This window comes from Stegostoma tigrinum, chromosome 31, assembly GCF_030684315.1.
Source record: "Stegostoma tigrinum isolate sSteTig4 chromosome 31, sSteTig4.hap1, whole genome shotgun sequence".
Classification (NCBI taxonomy): domain Eukaryota; kingdom Metazoa; phylum Chordata; class Chondrichthyes; order Orectolobiformes; family Stegostomatidae; genus Stegostoma; species Stegostoma tigrinum.
Window position 1 is genome coordinate 7,621,293 of NC_081384.1, and position 25,243 is coordinate 7,646,535.

Here is a 25,243-nt window from a genome sequence, read left to right on the forward strand (position 1 = left end):
GGCTTGAGAGATGGTGCAGGAGGGAGGGGTTCAGATTTTTGAGACATTGGAACCGGTTCTGGGGGAGTTGGGACAATTATAAATCGGACGGTCTACACCTGAACAAGACTGGAACCAATGTCCTAGGGACTGCTTTTGCTGATGCTGTTGGGGAGGGTTTAAACTAAAGTAGCAGGGGAACGGGAACCAAATGAGGAGGTTAGTGGACACCTAAGGAGGTAGTAATTAAAGCCTGTAAGGAACAGATAATGAAGTCAGTGTAACTAAGGGGAAGAGTAGGCAGAGAGCAGATGATGAATGCAAAGGGACAGATGGTCTGAGGTGCATTTGTTTCAATGCGAGTAAAGTGTAGTAGGTAACGCAGATGAGCTTAGGGCTTGGATTAGTACCTGGGGGTATGATGCTATTGCTATTATTGAGACTTGGTTGAGGGGAGGGCATGATTGGCAGTGAAATATCCCAGGGTACAGATGCTTCAGGCGGGATAGAGAGGGAGGTAAAAGGGGTGGAGGAGTTGCATTTCTGGTCAAAGAGGACATCACAACTGTGCTGAAGGAGGGCACAATGGAGGACCCGAGCAGTGAGGCGATATGGGCAGAGCTCAGAAATAGGAAGGGTGCGGTAACAATGTTGGGGCTGTACTACAGGCCTCCCAGCAGTGAGTGTGAGATAGAGGTACAAATATATAGACAGATTATGGAAAGATGGAGGAGAAACAGGGTGGTGGTGATGGGAGATTTTAATTTTCCCAACATTGACTGGGATTCACTTAGTGTTAGGGGTTTAGATGGAGGAGAATTTGTAAGGAGCATCCAGGAGGGTTTTATTGAGCAATATGTAAATAGTACAACTCGGGAAGGGGCCATACTGGACTTAGTGTTGGGAAATGAGCCCTGCCAGGTGGCTGAAGTTTCAGTTTGGGATTTCTTTGGGAATAGTGATCACAATTCCGTAAGTTTTAGAATACACATGGACAAAGACAAACGTGGCCCTAAAGGAAGAGTGCTAAATTGGGGGAAGGCCAAATGTAGCAAAATTTGGCAGGAGCTGGGGAATGTGGATTGGGAGCAGCTTTTTGAGGGTAAATCTGCATTTGATATGTGGGAGACTTTTAAAGAGAGGTTAATTAGAGTGCAGGACAGACATGTCTCTGTGAAAATGAGGGATAGAAAGGGCAAGATTAGGGAACCATGGATAACAAGTGGAATTGTGAGACTAGCAAAGAGGAAAAAGGAAGCACACATAAGGTCTAGGCAAATGAAAACAGGCAAAGTTTTGGAATAATGTCGGGAAAGTGGGATCAGTTTGAAACGAGGAATTAAAAGGGCTAAAAGAGGTCATGAAATATCTTTAGCAAACAGGGTTAAGGAAAATCTCAAAGCCTTTTATTCGTACATAAGGAGCAAGAGGGTAACTGGAGAAAGGGATGGCCCACTCAAGGACAAAGGAGGGAAGTTATCTGAAGTGTCAGAGAAAATGGGTGAGATTCTTAATGAGTACTTTGCATCGGTATTCACCGAGGAGAGGGACATGACGGATGTTGAGGCTAGGGATAGATGTTTGATGACTCTAGGTCAAATCATCATAAGGAGGGGGAAAGTGTTGGGTATTCTAAAAGGCTTTAGGGTGGACAAGTCCCAAGGTCCGGATGGGATCTATCCAGGTTTACTGAGGGAAGCGAGAGAGGAAATAGCTGAGGCCTTAACAGATATCTTTGCAGCATCCTTGAGCACAGGTGAGGTCCCGGAGGGCTGGATAATTGTTAATGTTGTCCCGTTGTTTAAGAAGGGTAGCAAGAATAATCCAGGTAATTATAGACCGGTGAGCCAGTGGTGCAGAAGCTGCTGGAGAAGATACTGAGGGATAGGATCTATTTACATATGGAAGAAAATGGGCTTATTAGTGATAGGCAGCATGGTTTTGAGCAGGGAAGATCGTGTTTTACCAACTTGATAGAATTCTTTGAGGAAGTGACAAAGTTGATCGATAAGGGAAGGGCTGTGGATGTCATATACATGGACTTCAGTAAGGCGTTTGATAAGGCTTCCCATGGTAGGCTGATGGAGAAAGTGAAGTTGCATGGGGTCCAGGGTGTACTAGCTAGATGGATAGAGAGCTGGCTGGGCAACAGGAGACAGAGAGTTGAAGTGGATGGGAGTTTCTCAAAATGGAGAACTGTGACCAGTGGTGTTCCACAGGGATCTGCGTTAGGACCACTATTGTTTATGAAATACATAAATGATCTGGAGAAAGGTATAGATGGTCTGATTAGAAAGTTTGCAGATGACACTAAGATTGGTGGAGTAGCAGACAGTGGAGAGGACTGTCGGAGAATGCAGTAGAATATGGAGTTCAATCCAGCAAATGCAAGACAATGTATTTTGGAAGATCCAATTCAAGAGCGAACTACACTGCGAATGAAAAAACCCTGGGAAAAATTGATGCAGAGAGATCTGGGTGTCCAGGTCCATTGTACCATGAAGGTGGCAACGCAGGTCAATAGAGTGGCCAAGAAGGCATATGGCAACCTTTCCTTCATCAGATGGGGTATTGAGTACAAGAGTTGGCAGGTCATGTTACGGTTATATAGGACTTTTGTTTGACCACATTTGGAAATACTGTGTACATTTCTGGTTGCCACATTACCAAAAGGATGTGGGTGCTTTGGAGAGGGTGCAGAGGAGGTTCACCAGGATGTTGCCTGGTATGGAGGGCGCTAGCTATGAAGAGAGGTTGAGTAGATTAGGATTATTTTCATTAGAAAGATGGAGATTGAGGGACGACCTGATTGAGGTCTACAAAATCATGAGGGGTATAGACAGGGGGGATAGCAAGAAGCTTTTTCCCAGAGTGGGGGACTCAATTACTAGGGGTCATGAGTTCAAAGTGAGAGGAGGAAAGATTAAGGGAGATAAGCGTGGAACCATCTTTACACAGAGGGTGGTGGATGCCTGGAATGTGTTGCCTGCGGAAAAGGTAGAGGCAGGCACCATAGTGTCATTTAAGATGTATCTAGACAGACACATGAATGGGCAGGGAGCAGAGGGATACAGATCCTTGTAAAATAGGTGACAGGTTTAGACAGAGGATCTGGATCAGCGCAGGCTTGGAGGGCCGAAGGGCCTGTTCCTGTGCTGTAATTTTCTTTGTTCTTTGTTCTTTGTTCGAGTTACAAGTGTAGGCCAGTGCTGTGCAGAGTTGGGGGAGAGTTTGGATCTGATGGTCAGAAATCTGCAATGACATATGTCTGGTTTACAGCTACAATATTCGAGAAACATGTGACTTTACATCTATGACGAGGCTGCATTTTGACACAGGATGATTGCCTGGATGTCCGGAAGGTTTGGTGCAAAGGTACATAAATGTGTGACAATGCATGGTGTTTTGCCCTGTGCTGCCTCTGGGCCCTCCTGCTGCTGTTGTATTTTGTTCTCCACTGTTTCAGGTTCAAGCTGTACCATGTCACATTGCTGACCTTCCCCAGCTTTGACATCTGTGTCCAGTCCCATCGGTCTCCACCAATAGAGGCTTGAGCCTGCTTCATGTATTGACCCCTTCAATGTCCTGATGTCTGGCGGATATGGATGATGTGATAGCGTTAGGGTTAGACTGCGGAATCGAGATTCCCCTGACTGCTGGGGTTGGACCTACAGGACAGAGCGCTGCCCACTGCCCACAGTGTAGTCAGACACAGCACGATCTGGAACATTCCTTCTCTCCCTCTGACTCGAGAAAGTCAACTCCACCTCCTGTTGTGTATTTCACCCATCAAACTGACACTGACTCCTCCTATATAAAAACCTAAAGAACTGTGAAAACAAGGTGTAGAGCTGGATGAACACAGCAGGCCGAGCAGCATCAGAGGAGCAGGAAAGCTGACGTTTCGGGCCTAGGCCCTTCTTCAGAAATGGCGTGGTCTAGGCCCAAAACGTCAGCTTTCCTGCTCCTCTGATGCTGCTCGGCCTGCTGTGTTCATCCAGCTCTACACCTTGTTATCTCAGACTCTCCGGCATTGGCAGTTCCTACTATCTTCAAAAGAACTGCGGATGCCGTAAATCAGGAACAAAAACAGAAGTTGCTGGAAAAGCACAGCAGGTCTGGCGGCATATGTGAGGAAAATATCAGAGTTAGCGTTTCGGGTCCGTTGACCCTTCCTCAGAACTGACTCCTCCAAGCCTGGGCATTGTGAGGCATTGTGTGTATTTAGAGAACAGCAGGGAGGGAATGCAGCTCGCATCAGGCTCTGCCTGGTCCTTACGCACTCATTTACCTTATGCTACTCCCACAGACCGTATACACAAGTCCCCCCACACTGAACTTAGACTCACGCTGTCCTTCCTGCCCCTTGTGACCTAACATTGCCCTTTAATGATACCCACCCTCGGCCTGCATCCTCCCTCTGTGCAGGCCACAATGCTGCTGGTTGTTAACAGGCTCCCTTCACATTCCTGTGGCCTACCATGCCTCTATGGTGCTGTTCTGGCTATCCTTCTTACATCTCTATTCCACCCAATAGTGAACTTGCCCCACATTGAATTATGTCTCTGATTTTGCCACCCCTCCCCACACCCCCACCTTGATTGCCACACATCTTTTTGGCAGTGAACCCTCTGTTGCCCTCACAGAGCGGCCTCTTCCTCTCTCCTCAGCAATCAGTGCATGAATCCAACCCCCCACTGTCCCCGACACGGGACTGCATTCACCCCTTACCCTTGAGCAACTTTGCTGAGAAGCCTGAAGACGTGACCGAGCAAAGACCTGACCGTTGTGTTACGTAGCTCCCTGACTGCAGAAACGAGATTCCCCTGACTGCTGGGGTTGGACCTACAGGACAGAGCGCTGCCCACTGCCCAGGGTGTAGTCAGGCACACCCCGATCTGGAACATTGCTTCTCTCCCTCTGACTCCAGAAAGCCAACTCCACCTCCTGTCGTGTATTTACCATCCTTGCTGACTTTCTGCTCTACAATGCTGAAAATTCTGTTTTCAGCAAAGGTTTCAGTTTTATCCCTCCGCGTGCCCACCTGGTCTCTGTGGCCATTTCTTTGGACAGGAGTAGTCTCCAGTACTGTCCCTCCTGCTCGAACTCTCCGTCCAGTCTTTTACCTGCTTTCAACCTGTTCATTGAGAACTGTTGACATGACACTGGTTGCCTGTATTTCTCTGTTCACCTTCCCCATTCCAGCCTATCCGCCAATGAACTGATCGCACTTTGTGCTCTCAGATTCAACCCTGACTTTGTTCTCAGGCCTGCTGATGATGGTAAGAACCAAAAGAACTGCAGATGCTGTAAATCAGGAATAAAAACAAAGTTGCTGGAAAAGCTCAGCAGGTCTGGCAACATCTGTGGAGGAGAGAAAAAGAGTTAATGTTTCGGGTCGGGTGACCCTTCCTCAGAACTGATGCTGCTAGACCTGCTGAGCTATACCAGCAAATTTGTTTTTCCTGCTGATGATGGTGGTCCTGTTGTCTGGCAGACTGACCTCTACGTTGTGGAAGCTGAGTGCCCGCTCTCAGATACCTCCTCACACTCCCACCCCCCATCTCAGGACCATGACCCCATCATCAAATACCAGGCTACCGTGTCCACGACCATCGCTAATCTCAGTGCGTGGGGTGATGTCCACTCCCCACTGCCTCCAAGCTCACAGTCCCCCAACCCCATACAGCTCACTTCCACCTAATTCACAAAGTCCACAAACAGGAATGCCTGGGCAGAGCCATTGTTTCTGCTTGTGAATGCCCATGGACCTCATCTTGTCTTGCCCCGACTGAATTTCTTCTCCCCTTGTCTAGTTCCTTTGCAGTTACATGCGTGATTCTTCTGATGATTTACATCAGTTTCAGAATTTCCAGTTCAGGGCCTCCAACTACCTCCTCTTCACCATGGACATGCAATCCCTTTACACATCCATCAGGATGGTCTTTGCTTCTTCCTGGAATAAAGGCCTGAATTGTCCCCACCCACCTCTGACTTCCTTTGCCTGGCTAATCTCGTCCTCGCTTTTGAGCAATTTTTCTTTTAACTCCGCTCACTTTCTCCAGATGAAAGGGGTGGCCATGTACCCATATAGGCCCCAGTTATGTCTGTCTCTTTGTGAGGTATGTGGGTCATTCCATTTTCCAATCCTATACTGGCCCCCACCCACAACTCTTTCTACTGTATATTGAAAACATGATCAGCGCTGCTTTCTTCTCTCATCAGGAATTGGAAAAACTTTATCTATTGCATTTCTAATTTTCACCCAGCTCTCACCTTCACCGAGTTCGCATGTGACCCCTCCCTTTTCTTCCTTGACAGCTGTTTCCAATTTTGGGGTTGGACTGGCCACTGATATCCACTTCAAACCCACCAACTCTCACAGTTACCTTGACTATACATCCTCACATTCTGCTTCCTGTAAAGATTCCATTCTATTCTTCCCCCATTTTCATCGCATCTGTTCTGATGATGTCAACTTGGAAGGGATCCTCAGAAATGTCCACCTTCTTCCTCACCCAAGGATTCTCCAGCACTCAGCCATGTCTGATCATTTTCCAAACTTCTGCCCTCATCTCTTCTCTTCCCTCCCACAACAGCGATAGGGTGCCCCTAGCCCGCTCCTACCATCTCACCAGACTCCGCATCCAAAAGAACATTAGCTGCCATTTCTGCCACCCCCAGCAGGATGCCACTACTGGACACATGTTCCCCTCCCCTGCCTTGCCAGACATCTGCAGATATCGTTCCCTCTGTGTCGTCTTGGCTCATTCCTTCTCCACTCCAAACGCCTCCCATATCCTGATGGGACTTACCCATGTAATCACAGAAAGTGTAACTCCTTCCCATTTACTTCCTCCCTCCTCACTAGCCAAGGCCCTAGCCACACCATCCAGGTGAAGCAGCAAATTATCTGCACTTCATTTAATCGAGTCTAACGTATACACCGCACACAATGGGGTCTCTATATTGAGGAACCTTTATGCAGACTGGGTGACTGCTGTACAGAATGCCCAATTCTTTCTACAAAAATGACCCCAAGCTTCCTGTTGCCTGCCATTTCAAGAACCCACTGTGTTCCCTGGCCAGTATCTTTGCTTCAGTCTTACTGCAGTGCACCACCAAAGCTCAGCACAAGCTGGAAGAACAGCACCTCACTTTCCGCTTGGGGACCCTGCAGCCTTCTGCACTCAACATCAAGCTCAATAGTTTTAAAACCTGACCACCTTCCTCCATGTCCTTTACCCAGACCCCCACACTCCGGAACCTGTCATCACACTGACGGGCCTTCAGCTCAGCCAATGGATACATACTTATAGTCTCCATAATCAGCTTTTCTTTCTGAGGTTGATGGCTTGCTCGCTGAGCTGCCTGGTTATCATACAGACATTTCTTCTCCCTGCTAGGTAACATTATCAGTATGGCCTCTGATGAAATGATGGTATTCTCCCCTGCTTGGTGTTTATATGATCCAGTCTGTTAAGGGGAGCTAGCAAGCCAACAAGCCAATCATAATCACGCACAGGAATTCCTCGAGACCTTGTTTTCAACCTGTAATGCAATCAACAAACATGTGGAATTAGAGCCCATGTACAAACCCATGCAGAACAGAACTGGAAATGAAACGGCCCAATTTAACAGACCAGATCACATAAATACCCAGTGAAGTAGAACAATATCGCTTCATCGGAGGCCACACTGACGGTGTTACCTAGCATGGTGACAAAACGTTACGATAACCAGCCAGCTCAGTGAGCAAGCCAACAACCTCATCTACAACCCGAGCGACAAATCTATGCAAAAACCTTAAGCTTTTCTTTCTTCCTGGACTACCATTATTTATCCCATTGTGTGCCTATCTGTCTTCATCTCCGTCTGGGCTCCGTCTACACCTTTAGCCTAGCCCCTGTCTTCCTCCCTGTTATCAGTTCTGAAGAAGAGTCACTAGACCCAAAACATTAACCCTGCTTTCTCTCTTCATAGGAGCTGCCAGACCTGCAGTGTTTCTCCAGCAAATTTCTATTTTTGTTTCTTATAAGCAGCTTGCCTGTGCTTCTGAGCAAAACCGGACATCAAAGCATCAGAACATGAGGGCTGAATGGTCAACTCCTGTTCCTACTTACTGATGGACACACATGAGCAGCTGGTGGTCCTGGCACAACTGCTTGAGCTGTCCTGCTCAGGATCCTCCCCTACTGTCACCAACCTGTTGCTGGGGTGAGCCCATTACACTCAACCAGGCTTGAAAGAGTCTCTAAGATAATAAAGTGTGAAGCTGGATGAACACAGCAGGCCCAGCAGCATCTCAGGAACACAAAAGCTGACGTTTCGGGCCTAGACCCTTCATCAAAGAGGGGGATGGGGTGAGCGTTCTGGAATAAATAGGGAGAGAGGGGAAGGTTGACCGAAGATGGAGAGAAAAGAAGATAGGTGGAGAGGAGAGTATAGGTGGGGAGGTAGGGAGGGGATAGGTCAGTCCAGGGAAGACGGACAGGTCAAGGAGGTGGGATGAGGTTAGTAGGTAGGAAATGGAGGTGCGGCTTGGGGTGGGAGGAAGGGATGGGTGAGAGGAAGAACAGGTTAGGGAGGCAGAGACAGGCTGGGCTGGTTGTGTGGTGCAGTGGGGGGAGGGGACGAACTGGGCTGGTTTTGGGATGCAGTGGGGGAAGGGGAGATTTTGAAGCTGGTGAAGTCCACATTGATACCATTGGGCTGCAGGGTTCCCAAGCAGAATATGAGTTGCTGTTCCTGCAACCTTCGGGTGGCATCATTGTGGCACTGCAGAAGGTCCATGATGGACATGTCATCTAAAGAATGGGAGGGGCAGTTGAAATGGTTCGCGACTGGGAGGTGCAGTTGTTTATTGTGAACCGAGCGGAGGTGTTCTGCAAAGTGGTCCCCAAGCCTCCGCTTGGTTTCCCCAATGTAGAGGAAGCCACACCGGGTACAATGGATGCAGTATACCACATTGGCAGATGTGCAGGTGAACCTCTGCTTAATATGGAAAGTCATCTTGGGGCCTGGGATAGGGGTGAGGGAGGAGGTGTGGGGCCAAGTGTAGCACTTCCTGCGGTTGCAGGGGAATGTGCTGGGTGTGGTGGGGTTGGAAGGCAGTATGGAGCGAACAAGGGAGTCACGGAGAGAGAGGTCTCTCCGGAAAGCAGACAAGGGTGGGGATGGAAAAATGTCTTGGGTGGTGGGGTTGGATTGTAGATGGTGGAAGTGTCGGAGGATGATGCGTTGTATCGGGAGGTTGGTGGGGTGGTGTGAGAGAACGAGGGGGATCCTCTTTGGGCGGTTGTGGCAGGGGCGGGGCATGAGGGATGTGTTGCGGGAAATGCGGGAGACATGGTCAAGGGCATTCTCGACCACTGTGGGGGGAAAGTTGCGGTCCTTGAAGAACTTGGGCATCTGGGATGTGCAGGAGTGGAATGCCTCATTGTGGGAGCAGATGCGGTGGAGGCGGAGGAATTGGGAACCCCCAACAGCTCATTTTCACCATGGACGTCCAGTCCCTATACACCTGTATTCTGCATGCAGATGGCCTCAAGGCCCTCCACTTCTTCCTGTCATGCAGGCCCGACCAGTCCCCCTCCACCGACACCCTCATCCGCCTAGCCGAACTTGTCCTCACCCTCAACTTCTCTTTCGATTCCTCCCACTTCCTACAGACAAAGGGGATGGCCATGGGTACCCGCATGGGCCCCAGCTATGCCTGCCTCTTTGTAGGTTACGTGGAACAGTCCCTCTTCCGCACCTACACAGGCCTCAAACCCCACCTCTTCCTCCGTTACATTGATGACTGTATCGGCGCCGCCTCTTGCTCCCCAGAGGAGCTCGAACAGTTCATCCACTTCACCAACACCTTCCACCCCAACCTTCAGTTCACCTGTGCCATCTCCAGCACGTCCCTCACCTTCCTGGACCTCTCAGTCTCCATCTCAGGCAACCTGCTTGTAACTGATGTCCATTTCAAGCCCACCGACTCTCACAGCTACCTAGAATACACCTCCTCCCACCCACCCTCCTGCAAAAATTCCATCCCCTATTCCCAATTCCTCCGCCTCCGCTGCATCTGCTCCCACAATGAGGCATTCCACTCCCGCACATCCCAGATGTCCAAGATCTTCAAGGACCGCAACTTCCCCCCACAGTGGTTGAGAACGCCCTTGACCGCGTCTCCTGCATTTCCCGCAACGCATCCCTCACACCCCGCCCCCGCCACAACTGCCCAAAGAGGATCCCCCTTGTTCTCACACACCACCCCACCAACCTCCGGATACAACGCATCATCCTCCGACACTTCCGCCATCTACAATCTGACCCCACCACCCAAGACATTTTTCCATCCCCACCCTTGTCTGCTTTCCAGAGAGACCACTCTCTCCGTGACTCCCTTGTTCGCTCCATACTGCCCTCCAACCCCACCACACCCAGCACCTTCCACTGCAACCGCAGGAAGTGCTACACTTGGCCCCACACCTCCTCCCTCACCCCTATCCCAGGCCCCAAGATGACTTTCCATATTAAGCAGAGGTTCACCTGCACATCTGCCAATGTGGTATACTGTATCCATTGTACCCGGTGTGGCTTCCTCTACATTGGGGAAACCAAGCAGAGGCTTGGGGACCGCTTTGCAGAACACCTCCGCTTGGTTTGCAATAAACAACTGCACCTCCCAGTCGCAAACCATTTCAACTCCCCCTCCCATTCTTTAGATGACATGTCCATCATGAGCCTCCTGCAGTGCCACAATGATGCCACCCGAAGGTTGCAGGAACAGCAACTCATATTCCGCTTGGGAACCCTGCAGCCCAATGGTATCAATGTGGACTTCACCAGCTTCAAAATCTCCCCTTCCCCCACTGCATCCCAAAACCAGCCCAGTTCGTCCCCTCCCCCCACTGCACCAAACAACCAGCCCAGCTCTTCCCCTTCCCCCACTGCATCCCAAAACCAGCTCAGCCTGTCTCTGCCTCCCTAATCTGTTCTTCCTCTCACCCATCCCTTCCTCCCACCTCAAGCCACACCTCTATTTCCTACCTACTAACCTCATCCCACCTCCTTGACCTGTCCGTCTTCCCTGGACTGACCTATCCCCTCCCTACCTCCCCACCTATACTCTCCTCTCCACCTATCTTTTTTTCTCTCCATCTTCGGTCCGCCTCCCCCTCACTCCCTATTTATTCCAGAACCCTCACCCCATCCCCCTCTCTGATGAAGGGTCTAGTCCCCAAACGTCAGCTTTTGTGCTCCTGAGATGCTGCTTGGCCGTTTGTGTTCCTCCAGCTTCACACTTTATTATCTTGGATTCTCCAGCATCTGCAGTTCCCATTATCTTTGAAGGAGTCTCTTAAAGCTGGACAGAAGCGGAAAGGTTTACAGAGAGGATTCCAGATCTTATGGTCTAGTCAGCCGAATGCATAGTGTCAGATGACGAACAAGCATGCAATATTGGAGCAAATCCGTGATCTGGGAGGATGGTAGAGATGGAGCGCACTACATAGAAAATGAGGAGGGAGTCGAAAATTTGAGAAGCAAGATGATGCTACATAGGAATATAGCATCAGGAGTAGGCCATTCAGCCTTCAAGTCTGTTCTGTCATTTATTGAGATTATAGCTGATCTGTGGCCAGCCTCATTTGCCAGACTTTGGACCACATCCATTCAAACCTTAGCTTAACAATAATTGATCTATCTCAGATTGAAAACTGGCAACTGATCCAGCATCAGCTGTCCTTTGTGGATGGGAGTTCCAAACCTCAGCCACGCTTTGCGAGTAGAAGCGTGGAGGGCTCTGATCCGTGCTGGACTCTTGATGTTTGTGAGGTATATAAAGGTTTGGATGGAAATGTAGGTGGTCTGATTAATAAGTTTGCAGGCAACACTGAAATTGATGAAGTTTTGGATTGTGATGAACATTGCCAAAGATAAAACAGCAAATGGACTTTAATTGGGCCAAGATTGACGTGATGCATTTGGGAGATCAAATTCAAGATTATTTTATTTACAGCCTTTGCCCGACCAACTGTTAATTTCTTCGGGATTACCGGCGAGCTACCTTCCTTACCTACTGTAAATACTGACCCCACAGTCATTGATGGCATCCCCACTTTCAGTCTTTAGCTGGACAACATTGCTCCTGACTACCCACTTTCCCTTTATGTAACAGTAACGTTTCTTCTAACTGATTTTGATGTTTCTTGCAAGTTTGCTTTCATAATTCCTTCCCGTTGCTCCTTTAAGCTGCTTTGTGTCTCTTTGCTGATCTTTGTATCTTTCCCATTCAGTAGCATCGCTGTTTATTTTTGCATTTTTGCAAGCCGTTTCTGTTAGTTTTATGCTGGTTTTTATCTCTTTAGTTGACACCTTAGAATGGTTGAAAACTTCTTCCTGTGAAGTGAAGCTTTTCCCTCTCAGGGGTATAAACTGTTTTCATGTTCTGTTAAATATTTCTTTTTTATTGCAAAAATATACTTCATTCATAAAAAGGAGTCTTGATGTACATCACAGGTACTAAAACAATATTTGCATATAAAAACAAAACTGAACGTTGGAATTTGACATTCCCTGCAGTTGCAAAAGCAAACGCATTTCCTCCTCGTGCAGGACACTATTTACATACATTTTGGAGCAAAGAGAGGGTGGCATAACTAAACAGACCCTCATTGTACTTTGGCAGAAAGTTCTTAGTTTTAAAGATTTCTTTAAACATCACCCATTGTTCGTCAATTGTCTTACCCATTAGCAGACTTTTCCAGCCTCCTGCAGGTAGTTGCTGTGTCATTTTGTCCAAGTTGACATTATCTACATCTTAAATTCTAGCAGCTCCTTTATACATTTAGCTTTCAAATGCGACATTGAACTTGATCATGTTGTGATTGCTATTTGATTCACCCTTACAATTAGATTACTGATTAAATCTGGCTTGTTACTAAATCCACTACTGTTTGTTACCTATTTGCATCCAAGACATACTGCTGCAGTAAGCTATCACTGACAAGTCTCCAAAAATTCACTTCCTTTGTGACAGGTGATTGTCTGCCTCTCCTACTCCATGTTGAGTTAAAACCCTTCATAAAACTACCCTGGTTTTGCTACATACTTGCCTAATTTCCGCATTTATATAATCTAGCACTTCAGAGATGCTACCAGGGGTTCTATATAGTTTTAGATTATTTAGCATTCCTCAGTTCCACCCATTAGGTCTCCACTGAATGATTTCCCTCATTATATCCTCCCTCACTATTGAAGTGACTTGTTTCTAATCTGTAAGGCTACTTCACCCCCTCTGCCAATTTCCACATCTCTCCTGAAAATCTTATCTTTTGGTACATTTAATCCTCAACTAAATCATGAATCTACAGTGAGAATGAGGCAACGAGCAATGGGAGTAGGGCTTTAAAAAAGCTTTGTAAAGATTTCAAAACATTAGAAAAAATGAGACAAAATCCAATTGGGGTCAGGTGTTTCCTTTATTCCTGCTTAAAAATCCCACAGAAAATTCTACTCAGCGAGAAATTACACTCTTCAATGGTATTGTATGAATGCTGAACACAATACCATTAAATTTCTCTGCCAAGTGGCTTGTCTCTTTTATTCAAATCAGCAATTTGATATGAATATGTGAAGTAATACTATCACAGTCTAATTTTCAGGCCTTGTTGCTTTGATTATCCCACAGTGCAATACATTTCACAGTCCAATTCCTTCCAATGCTGTTGTTAGTCATTGGTGGTAGGGAATTATATTTTTCCCATCACTTCATCAGGTCCTCAAGCCATCATAGTTAATTAAACTATTTAAATAAACTCCAGCACAGGGAACCCAATTAAATAGAATCATTCTAGTGCTTTATGTTGTTCCAATTTTTATATATATTAATTGTAAGAATGCTTAAATTCCAGAAAGGGGCATGAGTCAAAATAAGATCTACCTGTAGCTTCTGTACCACATTCTGAAATCTCCAAGAGAGTTTGAGAAATGTTAACACCACCACACCACACTCAGAGGCTGGTGAACCATGGAATTTTCTACCACAGAAGGCTGTGGAGGCCAAGACACAAAATTTATTTAAAAATAGAAATGGCATTCTGGAGGGTGAGAGCTCAAGCGGTAAGCAGAGAGTGCAGGCATATTGCACTAAGATAGAGGATTGGTCATGACAATGTTGACTGGTGGAGTGGGATTGATGGGCCAAACGACTCACTCATTTTCTATGCTCCTATGCGCTGAATTCTCCCGAAAATTGGCTAAGTGTCAATTTCTTGGAGTTTCATGAAGCTTTCTCCCAGGCTGACCTGTGCACATTCCTTTGTCTGTCCAATTGTTTTTCTCTGTCTCGGGGCTCCATCTCTCCACCTACTGTTTACTCCACCCAGCGCACATGCCACCCCACCTTTAGCACCTTGTTCTAGCTACAATCAGCTCTGAAGAAGAGTCACTGGACCTGAAATATTAACACTGCTTTCTCTCCACAGATGTTGCCAGATCTGCGAAGTATGTTCTGGCAATTTCTGTCTTTGGTCCACCCAGTGAATGTGTTATGTATCTGTGTCATTTTAGCTCATAGATTAACCCTGTCACATCCATTACTTTCTACAACAGTTTGGAATCCAGCAGGCCACTTACTGAGGGGGATGGTTATAAATTCATACAAAATATACCAACAGATTCAATAATGGAGTACCACTCTGTTGATATTGGTTAAACTTCAGCAAAAACCTTTGATTCTTCCATTATTTTGACTTCTCCTCGGTTTGTTCATTTTATTTCAAATAATTGCAATGAATACATCTCTTTGGTCAATGTTGTCACGGTAACGGAACATTAATAAACAAGGAAGTTGGTGAGATAATAATCTCTGTCCTTTCTCAATAAATGCTGCTGTCAGGTGAAAGAGTACATCATTAAGCAAATGCTGAGCTATAACTTTATCAATGTTTTGTGGAGGCAATCAGATGCTTCTCTGGACTGTAGCTTTGACCTCCTACTGTGTACTTTGAACAGTGAGGCCAACTTCAAAGTCACAATGCCATCTAATGAATTTGAAGTTTGTTTTGATTGATTGAGACAAAGTGTATTCTGCTGAGTTAAACAAATGACCCCAACATTTCCTAAAGGGAGCAACTCTCAGCTTTTCCTGTCATTGTGTTTTCTATTTCATAATTGGTCAGAGCCTCTGTTCGTCTTCATGGATGGATTGCGCCTACTGTAGGAAAGTGGGACTAATGTAGGTAGTAAAGTACATTTGGTGGTACGCACTTGATGGGCCAAAGGGCCGTGTCTGTACTGTACAATTCAATGAATATCTGCACACAAGCTACCTCTAGACAGTAATAATAAAATACAGGGGACATGTGAAAGGAAAACATATGATGGCTTTGGTCATTGCACAACTAGGATATTCCAGGCAATTAATAGGTTAATAATCAAATAACCATGTATCTTGGGGGAACAATACAATAAGTGATATAAAGGGTATATTGATCAAGACCTTAGACATTCAGACCCTCACCCTTTGCTGCAGCATGCCTGCAGTGTTGACCTCAACAAGATACATTGTATCAGCTCAACAAGTAGGAGTAATTTCATTGCATGGGATGCAACGTTTAAGAAAGTAGCTCACCACCACCTTTCCAAGGGCAGTTAAGGATGGGGAATAAATATTGCTCTTCTCAGCCACCTGCGAATGAATGAATAAGCAAACAATAATCTTGTGAGTGCTGTTACCAAAACTTGGTTTATCTTCTATATTGGACTTTCAGGGTGGCAAAGTGACACAGTGATTAGCACTGCTGCCTCACAGCACTAGGGACCTGGGTTCAATTCCACCCTTAGGTGACTGTATGTGTAGGTTTCCTCCAAACAGTCCAACAATGTGCAGGTTAGGTGGGTTGGCCATGCATGGCTACAGGGATGGAGAAGGGGGGTGAATTTGGGTTGGATGCTCTTTGGAAGTTCACTATGGGCTGAATGGCCTGCTTCCACATTGTAGGGATTCTTTGGTTCTAAAATAAATGCTTGTAGAAGAAAACACAATTGAAGATATCAACCAGGAGTAATTAAGTATAATTTTAGAGACTAATTCAATAAACATCGACTAAGGATTTTTAAAATTGGATCACAGGATGTAGATGTGACTGGCTAGCTTATTGTCCATTTCTAATTGCCAAGGGCTGTTAAGGGTTACCCACATTGCTGGAGTCTGGAGTGGGGCATGTAGGTCAGACCAGGCTAAGATGGCAGATTTCCTTCCCTAAAGGACTTTAGTGAGACAAAGATTTTGTTTTATTAACAACAGTTGATGGCAGGTTACACGCCGCCATTGGCTAGCACTCCACTCCACTAAATCAGTCTGTGCTGACACCGCACCTCACTTATCCAGAGGAAACAGCTGATCATTTGTGGGTCATGCTGTACCCACTATGCATCCTGAGCGGATCTTCAGCTGGGACATCTTCATACGGTGTTTGCTCAGCATTCACTTCACATTGCTGCGGGCCCTGGGCTTGCTGGTACATCTGTACCTCCTCCATTTCTCCGCGCCTCCATAACACTGCAGCCATAGTCACAATGTCTGCCAGTGGCTGGATCCATTGGCTGCAGTTTGAATGAAACTGTGTGAGGAATATCAGAAACACAGCAATAGTAATGTGAACAGTCAGCATTCACATCACTCACAAGTGAAAATTGACTGTAGTCCTCTAGACAGAGGGGACAGAGGACTGCACCAAGGAGGGCCATGGAATGCTCCTAACCTTGGATGGATTCAGTACAAACCATGTTGCACTAATACAGAAAGAGATGGTGAGCGCTGTTTGGTCACTGACACTTCATTGCCACATCACCTGGGAATGGCAGCATTGCATAGAAGAGCATTTTAGTCAATACTTACAGTTTAAGGTAAGAGGAGACCATTTTTGTGCCCTGGTGAAATCTGTGAGATCTTTGAGATAGCATGAACTGTCGATGTAGGAGTCTGAGACAACAGTGTGGAGCTGGAGGAACACAGCAGGCCAGGCAGCATCAGAGGAGCAGGAAAGCTGACCTTTTGGGTGGAAGAAAGGTCCTGACCCAAAACGTCTGCTTTCCTGCTCCTCTGATGCTGCCTGCTGTGTTCATCCAACCCCACACTGTGTTATCTATGAGATCTTTGATTGTCTTTGTGAATTGTCACCTGCATGTGACATTGTTCAGGTAGTTTGTGATTATTGTGGCTTCACAGAAATGACTATGATCCATCTGCAACGAGGAATGAAATGGTCAAGATTGCGACCAGGATTTGCATCCCAGATTGTTGGACTTTGCACCAATTTTTTCTTGAAATCTAACTTCTCCGACCTGGCCATATTTTTCCAACTGACTTACCATTGCTGACATTGTTCAGGGGTTGGGTAGATTCCACACAAAGTCACAGCTTCTGTGCCATGGATACTCACAGTGTGGTACTGAGGGAGAGCAGTGCTGTTGGTGCTTTTTTTTGGCATGCACTATTCAATTGAGATGTATAGAAAAGAGGACATGCAACTTTCTGAAGTAGAACAGGGGAGATTCTTCTGGTGTCTTGGTCAACATTTATCCTTAACTCACTGTTTCTAAAATAGATTGTTGGGTTGCCATGAATTTGCAGTCTGGGTGTTTTCGCTATGCCTAAATCGGCTTACATGACAATGGTAACTATACTTCAATAAATATTTCATTGGCTGCAAAGCACTTTGAGGTGTCATGGGGTGAAATGTATATGCAAGTCTTGCTTACATTGTTGGAGTGTAAAAAATCAGCTCCAACTGGAAGTTCACACTGACCTTCAATGGAGCTTCATGCCTGACCTTAGCTGTGATCGCCTCAGAATGACTATTTAATTTAACTTCAAATGTACTCATAACATCCTTTAAAAGATATGCAGAAGAAATCAATGAAATAAGTCATTTGAGGTGAAGTAGAATTGTCAATCAAACATATTATCAAAACTTTATAAAAGGTGTTTGTATTTAACTTGAATGTCTTGGACCTTTTCTGAGAGCTAATTAACCCATACTATCTGATAGCTGCTGGAACCATTCAAACATGAAGTGTTTTGATGGACTACATGAGGAAATCTATTCAGACTGGTGAGTGGGTCAGTCATCCAAAGGCTCAGATTCAAAGATATTGTCAAAAGAATCAAGTGTAGTTTATTCTTAAAACTGGTAATTCACTGCCTGAAAGGGTGGTGGAAGCAAATTCAATACTAACTTTCAAAAAAGTGAAGGCCAGGAGAGGGAAACCTGTAGATACTTCTTCTAAAGGAACTAAGAGTATACACGATGTACTGAATTGCCCTTTTCTGTGTTGCATGATTAGGTAAAGAAGAAAGAAAGCTCAAATAAATCTAGTTGTAGGATAATTAATTAAAAAGGACAGCAGTTGATTGTAGAATCTTCCAATTTAAAAAGAACATAAACAGGATATGCTGCACAAAGCAAAATAATTTTGGTAAATTAGCTGAGTATTTAGAATTGGGCTATAATCATTCTGTAAAGTGTGTAAGTGTATGCATAAGGTCATTAAATGATCTTAGACTCATTTATGCAAGAGCTAATTTGCTAATTGTTTCTGTAAAGGGATAATTTAACATCACCCATTTCATCTCATTACTAAAGTATAGGCAGTGTTAACTGTTTTACTTCTAAATTATTTGAAATACTTGGAACCAGATCTTTTCTTGGTGTGGGGGCATGTTTCAGTGCGATTGGCCGCACTATCTCCTTTGGAGGAAATCTGATTTACCTTTACATTCCCAACCCCTCAAACACTTCCTCTGGTTTATCCTGGTCCTGCTGATGGCGAGTTTCCTGCATGAAATGGAGGACGGGAATCATGCGTTCTCCTGTACACAGGTTTTGCCTAGTTATTGTAGAATTTTGGAAATCTGCTCAAGCCCATCCAGGCTTGGCAGCTTCTTAAGAAATTGAAAAGTCTGCTGTGGTGCTAGGGTCATTCTGAAAAATAAATATCAAACATTTCAACTCCTCCAGATGCTAGGTGCTGCATTATAATGTGGATGTGCTTTTAATGCACTGATTGTTCATCGAGATTTTTAAAAAATTCATTTCTGGCCATCGCTGTCATGGTCCACATTTGATGTCCAAACCTAGTTGCCCTCGAACTAGGGCTTGATTGACATTTCTAAGGACTGTTAAGGTTCAACCACATTGTTGTTGGTCTGGACTTCCATGCAGGTCAGAGCGTTTACAGAATAGTGAACCACCTGGACATGTACAATAGTCGATGTAGTGATTAGAACAAGGGCCAGGTGGATCTCAGTGACTATGAGATCTTTAACTGGGGCTGTTAACCTGGGTCAATCAGTGACCACTGGTTAACAGATAGAAACAGGAGTCTCAGGGAATTTTCTCACTGTCGGGACTGGCTCTGAGCTCATGTTACGGTGCATGTGTAAATAAAGGGTAAGTTGGTACAGGATACAGGCTTCTGTGCAGGTATTTTAGTCTCCTATAGTTTCACGATCATCATCAGACGTCTCATTCCAGATTTTAATTTATTTTAAAAAGTTTTTAGTTATTTATTTAGAGTTTTAAAAAAATAAATAATTAATTAATTGAATTAAAAATCTGGCATCATGCATGGTTGGATTCAAACTCAGCTCTCCACGGCGTTACCTGGGTTATACGTCCAGCGACAATGTACAATCACCTCGCGGTACACTCCTAGAAGGGTAAGCTGACCTTTACATTGTAGGCTGGATCTCATACCACTAAGAGACTAAATACAGGAAAGAGATCGAATGCTTGGTGGCATGGTGTAAAGTTAACAATCTCTCCCTCAACATCAGCAAAACTGAAGAGCTGGTCATTGGCTTCAAGAAGCAGGTTGAAGGAAACTTCACTGAGGTGGAGATGCTCAAGTGGGTCAAGATCCTGGGAGTGATGATCACCTAAGATCTGTCCTGGTCCACCAACATTGATGCTATGATCAGGAAAGGACAACAATGCATCTACTTCCTCAGGACTGTAAATAAATTTGGCATAGAGACCGTTACCAATTTTTATAGATGCTCCATAGAAAGCATTCTATTCAGATGCGTCATGGCTTGGTACAGCAACTGCTCTTCCCATGACTATAAGAAACTACAGAGCTGTGACTATAGCCCAGTCCATCACACAAGCCAACCTTCCATCCTTTGACTCCATCCATACTTCCAGCTGCATCGGGAAGGCAGCCAACGTAATCAAAGACCCCTCCCAACCTGGTTACTATCTCTTCCAGCCTCTTCCACCAGGCAGAACATGCAAACGTTTAAACACACGATCCAACAGATTCTTTAATGCTGATCTCGCTTTTTGTGCACTTTCTTTGCAGCCACAATATTGTATTCTTCACTCTGTTCTATTACTCTGATGCACTTTGTATGGTCTGATCTGCCTGTACTGCACACAAAACAAAGCTTTTCACTGTACCTGGGTACATGTGACTATAATAAATCAAACAGAATCAAAATCAAATCAAACACTAAGCTGCATTGTGGAATTGTTCACATACATTACATCATCTTTCCAATGGACAAAGCGCCATAAGAGTGAATAATGTAAAAAACATCCTTTCAGTCCTCGTTATCAGTTTTTGTAGTATAATATAACTAGGATAACATCTCCATGACAGATGAAGAAAGAACTTTTAGACTTTGGAAGATATCTAACCACCTGCTTCCATCTACTGATTTTTCAGGTCTCCTGCTTTTAAGTTCAAATGAGCACCTGTTGTTCTTCGTATCTCACAGAGCAATGTATTGCCTGCATCGTCTTGGAGATTATAAATGTGGGGCTGAGCTTCAAGTGCTAATGGGTTTCTACGCAGACTGTGTTGCATTCATCTGAGAGTGATTAACAGTTCTAAGAGTTTGTAGATTGTGCTTTTAATGTGTTTTCTGGTTTGTCCACACAGCTAATAGATATAATATACATTTCTTTTATTTCATACACCAGCCAGAATATTTTCTTTCCCAGTATTAATGATTCTGTGATTAATGGGGGCTTTTACTGGGTGATGAGAGGCTAATCATATTCCCAAGAAACTTGACATATTTCACTTTGATATTACGTGGAATTGAGGACAGTACATAACAGATACTGAGTGAGTGGCTATGGAGGAGGTATGGAGGTGCCTTGAGTGGCATGGGAGTGGGCAAGGGTGATGAGGAATAAGGTTCATAGAGCCTTTAAACAATATTAGGAAACAGTTTGCTGTCCCTGAGGACAGCGCTTGGTCTACAGAACACTTCCCTCAGTACCTAAACTTGTTCAAGAGTTTGCAAATTGCGCTCGCAGTCTAAATCCTGCAGGAGGAACAAAGGTCCCAGGTGAAACACACTTCCATGGGAAAAATACAGTCCTCACTGTGAATAACACACAGTGATTTGTAGGAACAGGAATTCGCTTTCACTTGGGCACATTCAAATTAGGAGTTGAACAAAATTTCTTAGTCCTGTTGCTGGGAAAATCCATAGAGGCAGACCAAATAAATGGATGCAGTTTCAATTTGATTAGTGCTTGGGAGTGGGGTATGCAAAAGATGAAGGGATATGGTCAGATTTCAGGTTGATGTTCACCATAAATGCAAAATGATTTAGATGCGGGATCTAAATGTAATATCTCCAAGTTTGGAGGTGACATAAAGCTGGATGGGAGAGTGAGCTGTGAGGGGGATGCAGAGATGTTTTATGTGAATAACTTGAACAAGTTGACTGAGTGGATAAATGTAAGGCAGATGCATGAAAATGTGGATAAATATGAGATTAAACACTTTGGTAACAAAAACAATAAGACACATTACTGACTGAATGGCGATAGATTGGGAGGTGCAACAAGACTTGGATGTCCTTTCACATCAGTCACTGAAGGTGAGCATGCAGATGCAGCAGGCAGAGCAGAAGGTAAATGTTATTTGGCCTCCATAGTGACAGCATTCAAGTTGAGGAGCAGGGATGACTTGCTAACTGCACAGGGCATTGGCGAGACCACACGTGGATCATTGGGCGCAATTTTGGTCTCCTTATCGCGGGAAGGGTGTTCTGCCTATGGAGACAAAAGTCTGCCAGACTGATTCCTGGGATAGCATGACTGGCATATATGGAGAGACCAGATCAGTTAGAACTAAATTCACTGGAGTTTAGAAGAATTGGGGTGGGGAGGTGTTTTCATAGAGACCTATCACATTCAAGCAGGACTTGACAGGGTAATTGCAGGAAGGATATTTCGAGTGACCAGGAAGTCCAGGACCAGGGGTCACAGTCTAAGGATATAGGGTAGACCATTTAGGGCTTGACGCAGTGAAATCTCTTCACCCAAAGAGAGCTGAGCCTGGGGAATTCTCTGCCACAGAATGCAGTTGACGCCAAAATGTTGAATGTTTACAGGGAGGAGTTAGGTCTAGTTCCTAAGGCTATAGGGATCTAGGTATTTGGGGAGAAGGTGCAAGCAGGGCACTGAGTTGGAAGACTGGCCATCATCAAATTCAATGGCAAAACAAGCTCCAAGTGCTAAATGGCCTACTTCTACTCCTAGTTTCTACATTTCTCTGATGGTGTTGAGATTGGTTGAGAAGCAAGATCAGCCTTTTTCAAACAAGACATCTTTCATTCCTTCTCCATGTCAGCCATTGTATTGATGGTTTATATAGGTCCTGAGTTCAAATCAGCTCTAGTGCATTGAGTGCTACAGAAGGCCCAGTGCAGTACTGAGGGAATGCTGAGCACCTTGGGGCTGGCATGCTTCCAAAGCTGTATCAGTGAATAATATTAAAAATGTTTTCAAAGTGCTGGGGGACACCTTAAGCTTGAGAAAAGCATGAAATAATGTAGGTTCAGAGATAATGGGAACTGCGGATGCTGGAGAATCCAAGATAACAAAGTGTGAAGTTGGATGAACACAGCAGGCCAAGCAGCATCTCAGGAGCACAAATGCTGACGTTTTGGACTTAGAGTAGGTTTCTGTTCTTCCTTTCCTTATCCAGTGATGCCCACATCCCAAGAAGGAATGAAGAAGAAAGAAATTCCATTTGGGAAAACAAAATCATTCCAAGAATGTTGTCATGAGACAAACCCTATGCCACTGTCACCTTTGGGTCTGGCAGAGAGATGCTGCTGTTACTAATGGGCTGAATCATTCTGATTATTGCTGGTTGTAATGGCCTTAAATAAAATGATCCTCATCAGTAATTATTGGGTCTCAATAGCTCAGGACAGAAAATAAGGTTGACTATAATTTTACAGTAATTAGCAATCTCAGTTATTGCTCTTTTTCATCTGACAGAATTGCTTCAATACGCAATGAGGAACACAGGCCCTAATTTCCCTTTCATAGCAACAAAGGAAGCATTTCTTTAAGCTTCTGTTTCTGAAATTTGCTCCTGATTGTCAAAGATTGTCGGAGTAGAACTACAGATCAAGAGGTCCCTGGTTCAAATCCATATGCTCCCTATATTCTTTTTTAATAGCTTCCTCTTGGGTTCATTCAGTAAACTGCATTTCCCCGCAGCTGCAGGATTGTTATTCAGTTGATGGCTTTGTCTGTAGCCAATCGTGGTGCAAACTACATTCATACCACATGTAACAGAACAACGTTTCCAGCTGGAAACAGTGACTGCTTGTTTTGGTAAGTCCCAAAAATGCCAACATCTATACACTACGTGGATCAGTTTCTCCAATTCTGGTCAAACTTTGCAACAGCTGTGGAGATAGCACTTACTATAAACGCATTTCGTTGCCTGTCAAGAAATTCCCTGGTTCAAATCTCAGCCTCTACTTTGTTCCATTGGTCTTTCTGTAACTTTGATGGGCAGAGGAACAGAATAGATTTTTAACATTGTGAGTTTTTCTAATCTGCAATGAACTGCCTGATAGACTCAGAAATAACCTCAAAAAGGGAACTTGATAAATATTCAAAAATGAAAACAAATTACAGGATTGTGAGGGCAGAACAGGAAGTAGAGTTAGTTGGATAGCTCTTACAAAGAGCTATCATAGTACAGTAGAGGCTATGGTCTGTCTTCAAACAGTATCAGAGTCAGGAGTCAGAAGTCCGAATGTCAGCTTTCCTCCTCCTCTGATGCTGCTGTGTCCATTTGGCTCTACACTTTCTTATCTCTGGAGGCAGGAAGATTTTCTTTCATGTCCAGGATGTGGGAATCACTGATTAGGCTAGTACTTAGTGCCCATTCCTAACTACACTGGAGAAGGTGGGTGCAGTATTCTTGAACTGCTACAGAACTCAAAGATGTAGGAATTTCTAAAGTGTAGTTATATAGCAAGGGTATCCAAGATTTGACCCAGCGACACTAACAGAACAGCAGTAGAGTTCCAAGTTAGGACAGTGAGAGGTTGGAGGGGATCTTGTAGGTGATGGCGTTCCCATGCACTTACTGCAATTGTCCTTTCACGAGATAGAGATCGCAGGTTTAGAACATGCTGTCAAAAGGGATTTGGTGAAACGCTGCAGCTTGTGTTGTAGATGCGACATACGGCTGCCACTATGCATTTGTGGTGAAGGAAGTAAACATTGAAGATGGTGGATGGGGATGCTAAACAAACAGAAAGCTTTCTTGGAATGATTTCAGGCTTTTAAGAGATGCTGAAGCTACACCTATCCAGCAAGTGGAGAGGATTGCACCACACTGCTGCCTTGTGCCTTGTTGATGGTAGACAGACACTGAGAAGGAGGTGATTTATTCACTGCATAACTCCCAATATTTGACCTCCTCTTGTCGCAACCAAATTTACATGGTTATACTTGTCCAGTTTCTGGTCAATAATAACCCCCAAGATGTTGAAAGTCGGGGATTCAGCGATAGTCAAGGGTAAAGGTTGGATTCCTTCTTGTTGGAAACGGTCATTCAGTGGCTTTGGTGTGACAAAAATGTTATTTGCCACATGTCAGTTCAAGCCTGGATATTGTTTACATTTTCCTCCATGTACCCATGAAATAGCCCAAGCTGGTAACTGCCTATTGAATATATTCAAGGATCTTTGGCAAAGTCCTATTTTAAAAAGAGAGTCTTCTAGCCAACATCTCTTGCAAAATAAAACACCTCACACCCGTGCCTTGCAATAAACAACAAAGACAGAATTCCCCTTGTCCTCATGAATTAACCCCATTAATCTCTGGATTTAATGCATCATTCTCTGCCATTTCCACCACCTGCAATCTGACCCCACTACCGAGGATATATTTCTCTCCCCCACCATTATCTGCCTTCCAGAGGGACC

At 44.9% G+C, this 25,243-nt stretch overlaps 1 protein-coding gene across 1 annotated transcript in view; it reads right to left on the bottom strand.

Moving 5' to 3' along the window:
• LOC125466320 (plexin domain-containing protein 1-like) overlaps nt 1–25,243 on the bottom strand; it is a 432,462-nt gene that overhangs the window by 107,691 nt on the left and 299,528 nt on the right. The window lies entirely within an intron of this gene.